This window comes from Amphibalanus amphitrite, unplaced genomic scaffold (genome assembly GCF_019059575.1).
Source record: "Amphibalanus amphitrite isolate SeventyFive unplaced genomic scaffold, NRLGWU_Aamphi_draft 000818F_arrow, whole genome shotgun sequence".
NCBI classification, from domain to species: domain Eukaryota; kingdom Metazoa; phylum Arthropoda; class Thecostraca; order Balanomorpha; family Balanidae; genus Amphibalanus; species Amphibalanus amphitrite.
In genome coordinates, this window is record NW_024882312.1 from 221923 (window position 1) to 234111 (window position 12189).

General features: G+C 52.9%; 1 protein-coding gene across 2 annotated transcripts in view; it reads right to left on the minus strand.

The window, feature by feature from the left end:
* The window catches only part of LOC122366592, a 96056-nt gene that overhangs the window by 73539 nt on the left and 10328 nt on the right, over positions 1-12189 (minus strand). The window lies entirely within an intron of this gene.

Here is a 12189-nt window from a genome sequence, read left to right on the forward strand (position 1 = left end):
AGAGTTCCGTTCGAAGATTCAGGCCCTGTCGCGCTAGAATGGCATATCGGCCCACTGTGCGTCGGCGGCCGGGTGGCGGGCAATCGCCCAACACCTTGCCGCTCTCACCACCGCTACGGCCTACTCTTTTTAGCCATTGGAGCAGCAGAGGTGCGGTGGTGTAGTGATAAAGTCAACGGTATTGGAATACGAAGGTACGCGGTGTGTGTCGCACATGCCCTTTTCTATAGGTATTTTGTTTTTTGGTGACCTGACCTGACCTGACCTGACCTTGACCTTGACCTCTGAATGATATTGTATGCAACGAATATTGTCTTGGTAGCCTAAGAACACGTTTTGGGCGATCAGTCTCAGTCCATGACTCCATTCTTCGGCAACTACGGTGCCAGGCCGATACTTTACAAACTTGCAATTTGTACCCTTGACCTGACCTTGACCTTGACCTCAAACTTTAAATTAAGTACATGTTTTTAGTAGTTCGTGATGAGAGCTTTCGATTGGCGTTTGAATTTTCCAAATCGGACCGTTAGTTCGGGAGATAACAGGGGGGGGTAAAATTTACCCCCCCCCCCCCAGCCCCGCGCGTTCGGCTGGAGACCCCAGCCCCGCGCGGGTTAAGGGCACAGCTGCAACAAAGAGGGGCAATACCCTTGAGGCAAGAGTTCTTGCAGGTGTAGCAACAAACCCACCTTGGTTAGAAGTGTTCAGGTGCTGGACTGTTCCTGAAAAAGGAGTGGGCTATCTTTGGTGCCACCCCTGATGCAGTGATTGGGGACAGGACATTGATTGTGGGGTCAGGGCAGTAATTGAGGTGAAGTGTCCTACATCACAGTCCACAGTTGGCAACTATATCAAGTCAGGAACCATAGCTCTCCCAAAGTCCGGACCTAGCTGCAGCTCCAGATGCTGCTGGCTGACTGCTGTGTGGGGTTCTTGGGAGTATGAATATTGAATATTCATATCGGCAGGTCCGCCGTAAAGGTACGGGTGCGCCGAGAATGGTGCCTCCCCGCCAGACCACTCCGTCCTCAGATTACCCGTTTCGTAAAACGTGCTGTTTCCTCACACAGCGTAAGGCCATGGAATTTCAGGGCATCACCATCATCGATTCAGGACGCATCCATTCGAGGAGCAGCTCACGATCTGAGCCACAGCATCGTTTGTCCAACCAGACTCCAATAAAACATTACATCGCTTCAGCGTTACAGCGTGAGATGCATCACCGCCTTAAAGTACAAACATAAGAAAACAGCTCACGGTCAGAGCCAAGCACCCAGCTGCCATAGTGTCGTAAACAGCGTCGTGCATCATCGCCTTTAAGTGCACATGCAAGAGACAGCTCACGGGCCAAAAAACTAGCGAGCCACTGCGATGGTTTCGTAAACAGCGTCGCTCAGGGTCAACCAATTGACAACTGTGCAGCGCCCCGCTGATGACAACTCTCTGCCCTCAGAGTAACACAACAAATGACTAAAGGACGTCATCTGGCGTTCCGGAGCGGAATATGCGCCTCCATCGTTGCACCTGACTCTCCGAGGCGGTAAGCAACGGCCGCCCGCCGCCAGACGCCGCCGTCGTCATCAAAGAAGAACGTACGTCGGTGTCTGTCACGATCCAATACGACCGACTGCGGCCGCGTGGCCGTCACGCGGCCTGGTGATCGCGCCTCCAAGCGCTAGCGGCAAGAAAGGGCGGAAGGACAATCGAGGGGCGACGGGGATGGTGGCCGAGATAATTCGATAAAGTCATTGTCGAAATTAAACTATGCAACCGTACAAGTTCGGATCATGCAAACCGTTTCCGAAATGTGCACTGACTGTACTCTGCTAACTGTGCTCTATCACGGTTGTAGTGCCACTTATGGTATATCCGACCGTACTCCAAGTAGTAGCGGACGGCCTGTTAGTAGCAGGCGGCCTGTATGTTGATGGTATATCCGACCGTAGTCAAAGTAGTAGCTGACGGCCGTATGTATGTGTGTATGTATAGCTTGTAGTGCCACTTGTGGTATATCCGACCGTAGTCGAAGTGGGCGACGCGTGCGATCAGGCTCCGCTTCGTCGGAGTGTGAGGGCACGTCGCCCACCGCCGACCCTGTATGGGGCGGAGGTCAGTTCGGACGTTTTGGGGCATGTGGGTTATGTGCGCCGGCCGCCGCGCCACAAGCGCAAATGAATTATGAGTGTGGCACCTTAGTACCAGGTGGAGGTGTAGTGTGTGAGTCTGGCAGCGTGCCCGGTGAGCCCGTCTCGGCGTCGGCGAACAATGGGGCCGGGGCGTCTTCCTCACTTGACACCCGCTGCCGAGTAATGGCCGCCGCCGCGACGGGCTGGTGTGGGGTGAGTGTGGGCCGGCCAGTCAGTCCCGCTCTGGCTGGCCGGCCGTGCGGCTCCATATACACGTGGTCGTCCCTGTTTTTGCCTCTTACAAATAGATCCACTATACGGTACACGGTGGCAGTCTCCGGGACCCTTAGATCGGAGGTTGAAGCCGGGGTCACGCGGGGACCCTTACGGCAGCCGCCTTCCAGGACTTTCGAGTGAGCCCCTCAGCGCACAGCTCAAAGAATCGAGCGCGACGCGCATCATTCCAGAACTGTCCTCACCAGCGGGAGCCCGACGAACTATCTAATTAATCCAGATCAATGCCCTGTTTCGTACGCAAGCTTCGACGAACTCTGTAATGTCAACAAGAAGGCGCCACGGACAGCGTCGCCAGATAAAACGCCACTGTGTGCGCCGCCAAGAAGGGCGTCTCCACCAGCGCCGCCGACAAGAGGGGCCACGGGCAGAGTCGCCAGATAAAACGGCGTTGTGTGCGCCGCCAAGAATGGCGTCGCCACCAGCGCCGCCGACAAGAGGGCGCCGCGATCGGGTCGACATGAGCGATGGCAAACAAGCGCCGCCAGCAGATGGCGCCGCTACCTATGCCGGGCCGACGCGCCGCCGCCCGCTGCGATAACATATAGAGAGAAGCGAAAGACAGAGAACAAGTGGTGGGCGCTAGAAGCGCTGCCAACAGATCGTGACGACACGAGCGCCGCCAAGAAGGGCGTTGTCACCAACGCTGCCAACAAGAGGGCGCCGCTAAGAGCGCAATCAGACGAGGAGGTGTCGCTGTGAAGGCGCCACAAGAGCGTCACTGAGGTCCCGCCAGCGTCACCTGTAATGAAGTGGATTCGGCGACGCTCGACACGCTGCTAGCGCTCTACGGCGGTAGCAGTGCAATCTTTGAGACGCTGCCAGCGCCCCCGCGCGGACCTGGCCCCGGTCGGTGAAACCGGGTATCGCCAACGCGGCTGCACCCGCCAATGAATCATCGCCGAGCCAGCCATTACTGCGGGGCACCGCCAGCACAGAGCTAACTCGCCACAAGATGAGGCGTCACTGATGTGCCGTCAGCGTCACCTGCAATGGGGTGCGGCTCAGCGACGCTCGGCACGCTGCTAGCGCCCTACGCGGCAGCCGCGCACTCTGTGAGGCGCCGCTAGCGCCACCGCGCAGACCTGCGTTCGGCCGGCGAAACCGGAAGCCGCTCCCTGCTGCGCTGCAAGCGCCCCGCGAGGACCTGCGCTCGGCTGGAAACACCGAGCGCCGCCCAGCACGGAGCGCTGCCGAAGAGGGCGCCACCGAGAAGAGCCGCGTTGGAGAAGACTGATGGGAGGCTGAACTGAATGCAATCGCCGAGGGCTCCTGCAGGGTGCATGACACGCTAAGGGCACCCCCTCGAGGAGCAGTGGCGCCGAAAGCCGAAAGTCGCCAACGCGGACGTCCAATGAGCGCAGCCTCCCGACGCCGAGCCTCTGTCGTTTCAGAGGCCACCGCGGGAGCGGGCGTGCAGCTGAGCGGCGAGCGGTCACCGGCGCAAGCACCAACACTGGAGGCACGAAACACGCCGACGGAGGTCACAGACCCGTCCGGGGGCTGGACGCTGCTGGGGCTGCGCTCCTTCCGCGGGGCACCGGACGCTCAGAACGGCACTGCAAGGTGACTGGACATCCGACGATGTCCGGAGCCTGCAACCCGCGCAGCAGGACGGCAAAGTCGTGGCCAACGGGCGACACCGAGGAGGAACCATGCCGGTCAGCTCGCGCGGCCGGTACCGACTTGTCATCGATTATTGTTATAAAAAAGACAAAAAAGAGTAATAGCTAAATCATATGGTTATTGTTTGTTTGTGTGTTTTCACGTTTCGTTTAAATGCTTCATTGATATGTCATCAACTTGTATTTCGCAATCATCAATTGCCATTTTCTCATTTGTGTGTTAGGTTATACTTCTCTTCATTTGGCGTATTTCTATAACGTTTCAGCTTCTGTTTTAACTCGCTCGCGTTACAATGAGTCTTGTAAACATTGCATACATGCACCCCGGAGTAAGGGGATTTAAGCCCTCTCCCGGAGAAGGTGGTATGCATGTAATGTCAGCGACGCCTGGGTAGGACCCAGGTGCAGCCGCCGTCATGGGACGGGGCCGGCCGCTACCCCAGGCCGGCCACGTCACATGCTTTCGCCTCGCGAGGTAGGTGACTGCTCCTGTTATTTGGCTTGGGGGGTTGCATTCCCCCACAATGGGTAATTCTTGTCCAAACTTTAGTTATGCATCTATTCTTTAACTGTTGCAGTCTGTTTTTATGTTTTGGCCCTGTGTTATTTTGAATAATAACGTCTTCTAAATATTGTACATCTTTTACTACGGAGAGCCGGGAGTGTGAAAGTATTTGACGGAGACGCTAAATCTCGCACGGTTCACCGTTTGAATTTGGCTTAACCGGATGAGCTGTTTAAGAGCCTGAGAACTGACACCAGCCCGAGGGGACCGCTACCCACCGAGTGGTTCAAAAGGCGCAGCATCACACTGGAACCAGAACCAGTCGATTGTTGTGCACTACACTGGGTGGCAGACGGTGCGGCACACACTGTTATTAGAGTTGCAGGCGTGTCCTAGACATGAGCCCCGTTGAGCAACGACGTAGTTTAGTAGGAACCCACATTCCGTGTCATTACAACTCGCGGCCCTCACTCACCAGCGGGGCGGCGCGGGAAGCCACCTTATCAAAGCGGACGTACGGGAGGCGTTCAGATTTATACCCGTCCGCCCCGACCAGCACCAAGCGCTGGGATTTAATTGGGACGGCGCATTTTGGTACCAAACCGCACTGCCGTTCGGCTACCGAGCGTCCCCTCGCATCTTCAACGATTTTGCCGAGCTATTAAGGGACGCGACAGGGACGCGACTGGAGGAGGCCCGTGCTTGGCTGAATCTGGCGAATGGCGAGGACCACCAGGAGAAGGCTCCACAGCCCGCCGCCGGTAAGCGTCGGTATTCCTACCGTCGCCGTCCGGCGGTGCACCTGGTCCTCGGGGACTCGGTGGGCAGGGTAGCTCGCCTGGCCTCACGATATCCCCGCGACCTGGTCATTGATCGCTGCCGCGGCGGGGCGACATGGACGACCGTTCTGAAGAACCTCCAAGACGACCTCCTGCCCTGGCTCCATGCGAAGGACACATTCCACCTCGAGCCGGGGCACATAATCATCTGGCTGAGTGGCAACGACAGCCATAGCCGCTCCACCGGGCTCGGGCGGATCTCCGACGAGTTAAACCTACAAGTCAAGGTGTCCGTCCGAGAGACGCTGCTGCGCCTATCAGAGAAGCAGCCGGCGGCCATCATCGTGCTGGGCCCGCTCCCGCGTCCCGGCGGCCAAGTCAGCGGACTGGCGTGGGAGAAAACGGCCTCATCTCATCAGGAGAGGGCGACCAAGGAGGCCATCGAGTCAGCCAAGGACCTGCTCCACTGCCCGGCGACGCTGGTGCTGCTGGGCCGCGCGCTGACCAAGAAGAGCGGCGGCCGGCACTCAGTGACGGCGGAGTGCCAGGGGGCCTGGTACAAACCAGATGGCGTCCACCTCAACGCAGCTGGTTATGCCAAGATGGCCGACCTCCTGCCCGTCTGGCTCCGCCTGGCCTAGAGGCGAGAGCGGGTGGCGGCGGCAAAATGCCGCGTGAGTGAGTCGCGAGCGTTTATCGTTTTGTTTTCGGCTTTTGTATCGCGGTGTTAATTTTCGAAAATAATATTTGCTTATTTTCGTGTGGGGAGTATGTTGCGTTTGTCGCGTTTGCGTAGAAATTGCCGTAGAGATACGTACCTTTATTTGTGATACTCGGCGTCCCGCACCGCGCTCGCGCCGAGACCGCTCGGCGCCGGAGGCGCACGCATGTCACGTGACTCGACGTGACCACGGGCCGGGGCGGCGCACACTGGTCGGAAACGCTCCAGCGAGAGGCCAGCGGCCTTTCCGCAAAAGTTTTTTGCTTGTTATTCCACAACTAGTGAAGCAAACTTCATAAAACTTTGCATACCTTCTCTGTCATATGTAATCTATCATTTGGATGTCAAGCACTAAATATGTGACGTGAATTTGTTAAGTTATGACGTCATAATTGAGTATAATACAGGATCTAGCACCACTTTAAGTCAACAAGGGAAATTGGGGGCTGCTATTCGGGCACCGGGAATGGTTTCATGCACTTCTTGCAAGGTCCAGTGCTTGACTTAAGCATTGTTGACTTTGCGTGACGTCATTTATGACGTCACTAAGGCCATATAAGTTTTTCGTCAATAACTCCTGATCAGATGGAGCTAGAGAGTCGGGAAAGCCACCATTGGACTCAGGAAGACCTGCCGAATCGAATGATATGCAATATGACCTCATTCAACCATTTTCGTGACCTGAGGGGCTCCGATCTGACCTTGACCCGAGGTTAACACCTTAAGTTGAGTTCACCCGAACACCAAGTATAGCATTCAACGCGCCTGAGCTAGACAAACACGATGATGCCAAAATCGCGGCAGTGCGACCATTTTTGGTAAAGTAATTAACCTAAAACCGAACCCGTGCCTTGTGGCACTTACCTGACCTAAGAGGTCACTGGCTGACCTAAGACCTTAAAATCGGGTAGCACCTGATTTTTGCGTCTTATAACGGCACACAAGCTTTTTTTCCGCCAGGCTCTAGCTCAATTAGAGGCGAAACGGCGAGGGAGTTGTACCAACCCTCCCCGGTCAATATAGAAAACCAATCGGTCCGGCCCGGGGTAAATACCGGAATTGTGATCTAATGTAACTAAAGACGGCCCAAGGTAACCCGACGTCAGTGACAGGCGTCCTATATTTGCAGCGTCTTATAGGTATTCACGAAGGTTTCAATTTCCACTTTCTTCAGCCGAGTGATGGTTGTCAATAGCTGATAGCAAGGCTCTCTAAATACAAGCCGTAATCGCCACGCAATATGTGGAAGGCTTTTGATGTCAATACATCAACATAAATGCATACATAAAACGCGCTTTTCACAAAATTCATAAACTCAAGCGCATCTGTTTTTAATGACCAGTCAACTACGCATGGATGCGTGCAGGCCACACAGGTCAGCGTAAGCCGGGCGCGGCGGCCGAGCCGAAACTGGGGCGGGGCGGGCGGTAGTTGGGTAGGAAGAGCGGCTCCTGCAAATTTTGCGCAAATATGCGCAGTTAGCTTTTATGTTGCCCTGGTGTAAATTTAAATCCTACTTCATCTCACAAAAAATCAGAGTGGAACTAGATGGGACTACCTGTTGTTTCCTTACCTAAACTTTGCAGTTATATTCCAGAATCACTGTAGGAGAGCCTTCATAAAAAGCTATAGTACATCTTAGTTAGGGATTTAGTATGCCAAAAATTTTGCACTGACCAGTCGGCAACTTCATAACGAACATTTTGATGCATAATATGTGGGATTTCAATTTGGTGTCTATCAGCAATAAGACTCTGAATATCCGGCTCAAGAAACCTCTTGCTCCGCGTCAGTTTCCGAGTTCTGGGATACCCCATCTTCGGGGGCTGATTACAGTTATTTTTGGTCACCCGGATTAGTTTTTTGGCCTAAGTATAATAATTTGATCAATTTCAAATCGATCTATATAAAAAATAATCCGAAACTCCGGAATCGCCCGTGGCCTCTCGTCAGGGCGTTTCCGACCAGTGTGCGGCGGGGCGCGCGGCAGTTAGCATTCCGAGCTGGCTGCGGGCGCGCCCCACCGTCTACCGTCTTTTCGATAGTCACAGAAGCACACCTACCTACGGGGTAAGAACGGCATTCTGAGCCCTCTTTGTCATCTTACCGACCCGACTGATCGTCGTTTATTTTGTTTAGTGAATTTGCGAGACTTTGGCATCTTTTTATCTTCGAATATCTTTGTATAACGCTTTGGTTGTTTTGAACTGTGAAAAATGTACATATCTGAAACTACCTAATTTGTGTCATCCGGCCGAAATAATTTAGCAGACTTTATACACAGGGAACTAGGGAGTGCTAAATTATCTAGACGATTTCTTTGGCGTAGAGCCCAACCCAACCGGAGTCGGCGCCTCTACTTAAGAATTCTTTCTGGCGTTCTGCGCGCAAGTCGGCGTACCACTACAACCCGCCAAATGGCAATCTGCACGCGAATCGAAATTCTCGGCGTGGTGATCGACACCATCACCACGGAGTAGAGAGGTACTGGAGTGGAAGACGAACACCTTTTGCGACAGACCCCTTCTGCGCATGCGCACTGTTACAGAAATAATCTGCGTCCTTGGGGCGACCATCAGCGTGTGTTGTCGGCGGCGTTAGCTTAAGTGTTACGGCGGTATTGTATGTTAGGTAAATGGGTCTAGTTGTTACTTGTTATGTGATTTGCATTATTATGGCTAGCTAGAAGTATGTTAATGGCAATAAGGCATGGTGTGATGCTATTTCACGCACAAACGCGAAGGAGAAGCAGCCCGATCTTTCGTTTCACCGGTTTCCTTCCGACACAGTTCCGGCACGGCTACCGCAAGGTAGCAGCTAGTCGGATACTGACTGCCCCCGTGACCGCCAACTGCGAAGCGGACGGGGACGATCTGCTCAGTGTACTGAGCCGTGTCGCCCGCCGTGTGTCCCAGCCAGTGTCATCGGTGTGTGTAACATACGCGGATGGACCACGTGTGGACGAAATCCACATCGATTGAGCAACGAGAAACTGCATAGCCTATGTGGCCGGCTACCTAGCCCGCAAGATCCTGGAAGGCCATTCGTGTGAAAAGTGCCGCAGCGCAGAGCGATCTGCAGTCCCGGGCGAGTGGTTAAAGATCAGCGCGACGTCCTCACGGGACTGAAAGGCTTTCCCAGTGTCGGTGACACTAATCTCGGTAGTTTGGTATGACCCACGGATGCTTTTTACAAGCCGGTGATGAAGTGCTATGTCACGACGCAGCAGTGGCGCGGGAACTTCTTCCAGACTGGGGGGGGGGGGGGCTGAACCATCATAGAGATCAACCTAGGGTACCCCCAAATCTAGCTTTCTCATCGGTTTTAGGCCACTTATTTTTCAGACCTTGGCCATTTCAACGAAAAAAAAAAGAAGAAAATATTTGCAAAAAAAATGAGGTATTCCGTCTCAGCTGAGTGAAGAAACTACCGTTTTGGCAACCTGGAATAAAGGTTTTAAGCTGCCAAATAAGTTGCCGAGTCAGTAAAATAGGTAGATTTTTTCACTCACATGCTTTCTTCCTTTGTGACTCACAACCCCTAATTTGGGGAGGACAAGCTGCCCCAACGGTTCCTGGCCTCATGAAAAGTTGTGAGGCACCGCCCCCACGGCCCCAGAGTTGTGAGGGCAAGCTTCCCCCACTGCCCTCTCCCCCGGTTCCCGCGCCTATGTATGAATCTATGAAATTGTGTTGGTAGATTTCCGATTTCGATTCCTCCAGCTGGGGGGGGGGGGGGGGGCTCAAATACATTACGAGCCCCCCAGCCGAAAAGTTGGAGGGGCTCAGTCCCCCCTAGCCCCCCCCCCGGTTCCTGCGCCACTGCGACGCAGGCTCAGGCACCGTCACCTACCATCCTGCTGGAAAGCGGCATAGCTCACCGCATCATCGACTGCCTGACGCAGTCGTCCGAGGCCTCACGCCTGCAGTGCTGCAATGCGGTCATGGTCGATGCGGCGTCGCGCTTTGTTAGGTTGCAGCTGTAAGTGATGTGCTGGGCACGGGGGGCAGGTGTGATTACAGTGCTGGAAACGAGGCCGCTTTCTGGTCCCGGCGTTTTATTCTCCAAAGTTGATGCAAGTTGATAGCTACACGAGGTTTATTTGGGGCCTCTGTCTCTGAATATACGACTTCGAAATTAATCGATTCTACAAAACCCTTTCTTTCACCTATATGCATATATTTAACAGTAACTCCAGATTAGGCTGGTTTGGCTCGCCCTATTCAATTGTGCTCACTACTTTGATCTCTTTCCTAAAAAATTCGGAGGCAACTGTGACGCGCCTAATTATCATTTCATTGGAATATAATGATATTATATTCCGAACTTATATAACGAACTTTGTGGAGAAAGTCAGCTTTAAGCTTTCATACGTTGCAAACACCATTACATTTCATACATGAACTGATTCTTGACATCGTTTTCACAGGGCTGTTGGAGCACGTATGTCCCGGAGAGGTCATGCGAGAGGCGCTGGTGGCACGTCCTCTGACCTCTGCAGATCTGTGCCTCAGCGTCGAAGGCGCCCCACTAGAGATCGCCAGGCTCGCGGGGAAAATTAAGAGCTTCAAGCTAGTGACCTCGTGACTGGAGAGGCACTGCTTGCCCTTGAGACTTTCGGTAAGTCCACGCTATAACAATGTTTGGTCATCAATAGCTGCATTGTATTTTGAACATTTTGAGCTCGTTTTGTTCACATGTATTTATGCTGTTTTTACGGGATTGCATGATTTCGGCCATACATCGTGCGGGCTTATATGAATTTCCGCATGTACTACCTTACGTGATCGTGCAATGGTAAACATTTTCATCCTTTCATCATCGTAATATTTCTCGCCATGTGAATCTATAAACAACTCATTTCGATAGCTCATGGTATCCCAGTCACAGAGAAATGAATCCTTTTGGTTAGTGACAACCTCCTTACGAGCAGAGTCTCTCGGCATTCCATTGATCTTAGAAGCGCATCTTGCCCTGGAAAATTAATCTAAGCCATTGATTCGCAGCAAAGGACGTTATCCGCTACTGGACCTGTGCCGAGTGTATGGCGGTACGACCGGCATCTACAGTGGCATGCGACGACTGCGACAGATGGTACCACTTCAGCGGGAACATGTTTTACTATGTATGCTCTTTTTGTAGAAATAAATATCATACCGTTATCGCTTTTTCTCAAAGTAGGTATTTAAACACTTGCAGCTTGAGAGGGTCATGCTGCAGGCATTACCCATCCTATTCCCATGGATATGTGTGTCAGAAGTGAATTCAACTTGCCTCTGACAATCATACTCAATGACTTACACGAGAGGTAATGTGTTGAGAGGGAAAGTGGATGCATGAGCACACCGTGCAGCGCCCCCTCGCATGGCTGCTTTTGTTGTCACAGACTCTGATGAGTGGTGGCGCAGGTGGTGCCGCTTTGCAGCAAGTGGAAACCACAACTCTGCCGCTCCTGCTAAACGAAGCAAGTGCCAGTCGGCGGGCCACTCAGCAGTCACTCCCTCAGTTTGTGAGTCAGCAGCAGTCAGTGTCTCAGTCTGTGGCGAATCCCATCCGGCAGTCAGTCCCTCAGTCGGCGGGCCACCAGCAGGAAGCCACTCAGCTGGCAAGTGACTGCAGACCTATGTACAGGTCTCGCGAGATTAAGCGGTAGGTTTTGCACTTTTACATTTCCGGTTATATCTCAGAAACGCTTGTCACCAACGGAACGTGGGCTTTGAGCGGCGACGCTGTTGAGTTTAAGGTGATGAATATTATTTTCGAGCGTTATGATATCATTATGGTATGGTACAATAATTTTGATACTTGGCACTTGAGATAAGGTACATTTCCGTGATTGTTGTGGGAAACTTGTGAGGTTATCTGGGAAGTACTGTGCAGTGCAATATTCTGTTTGCGAAGTTTTGCATAACGTTTCGGGGTTGTTTTGTGCGCGAATTGCATGTGCGGTAAGAGGACGCACTGTTCAGGAGGGTAAGAGTACGCAGAATTATACATTAAATCGAATATACAGAAATATAAAATTATTAATCTATCGCTCAACGGCGCTTGTTTTGTAGGTATATCATCAATGGAGCACTGTGATGCAGATGCGTACCCGAAATTCTTCCAAATACGAGTTATTCTCCCTTTTGATTGT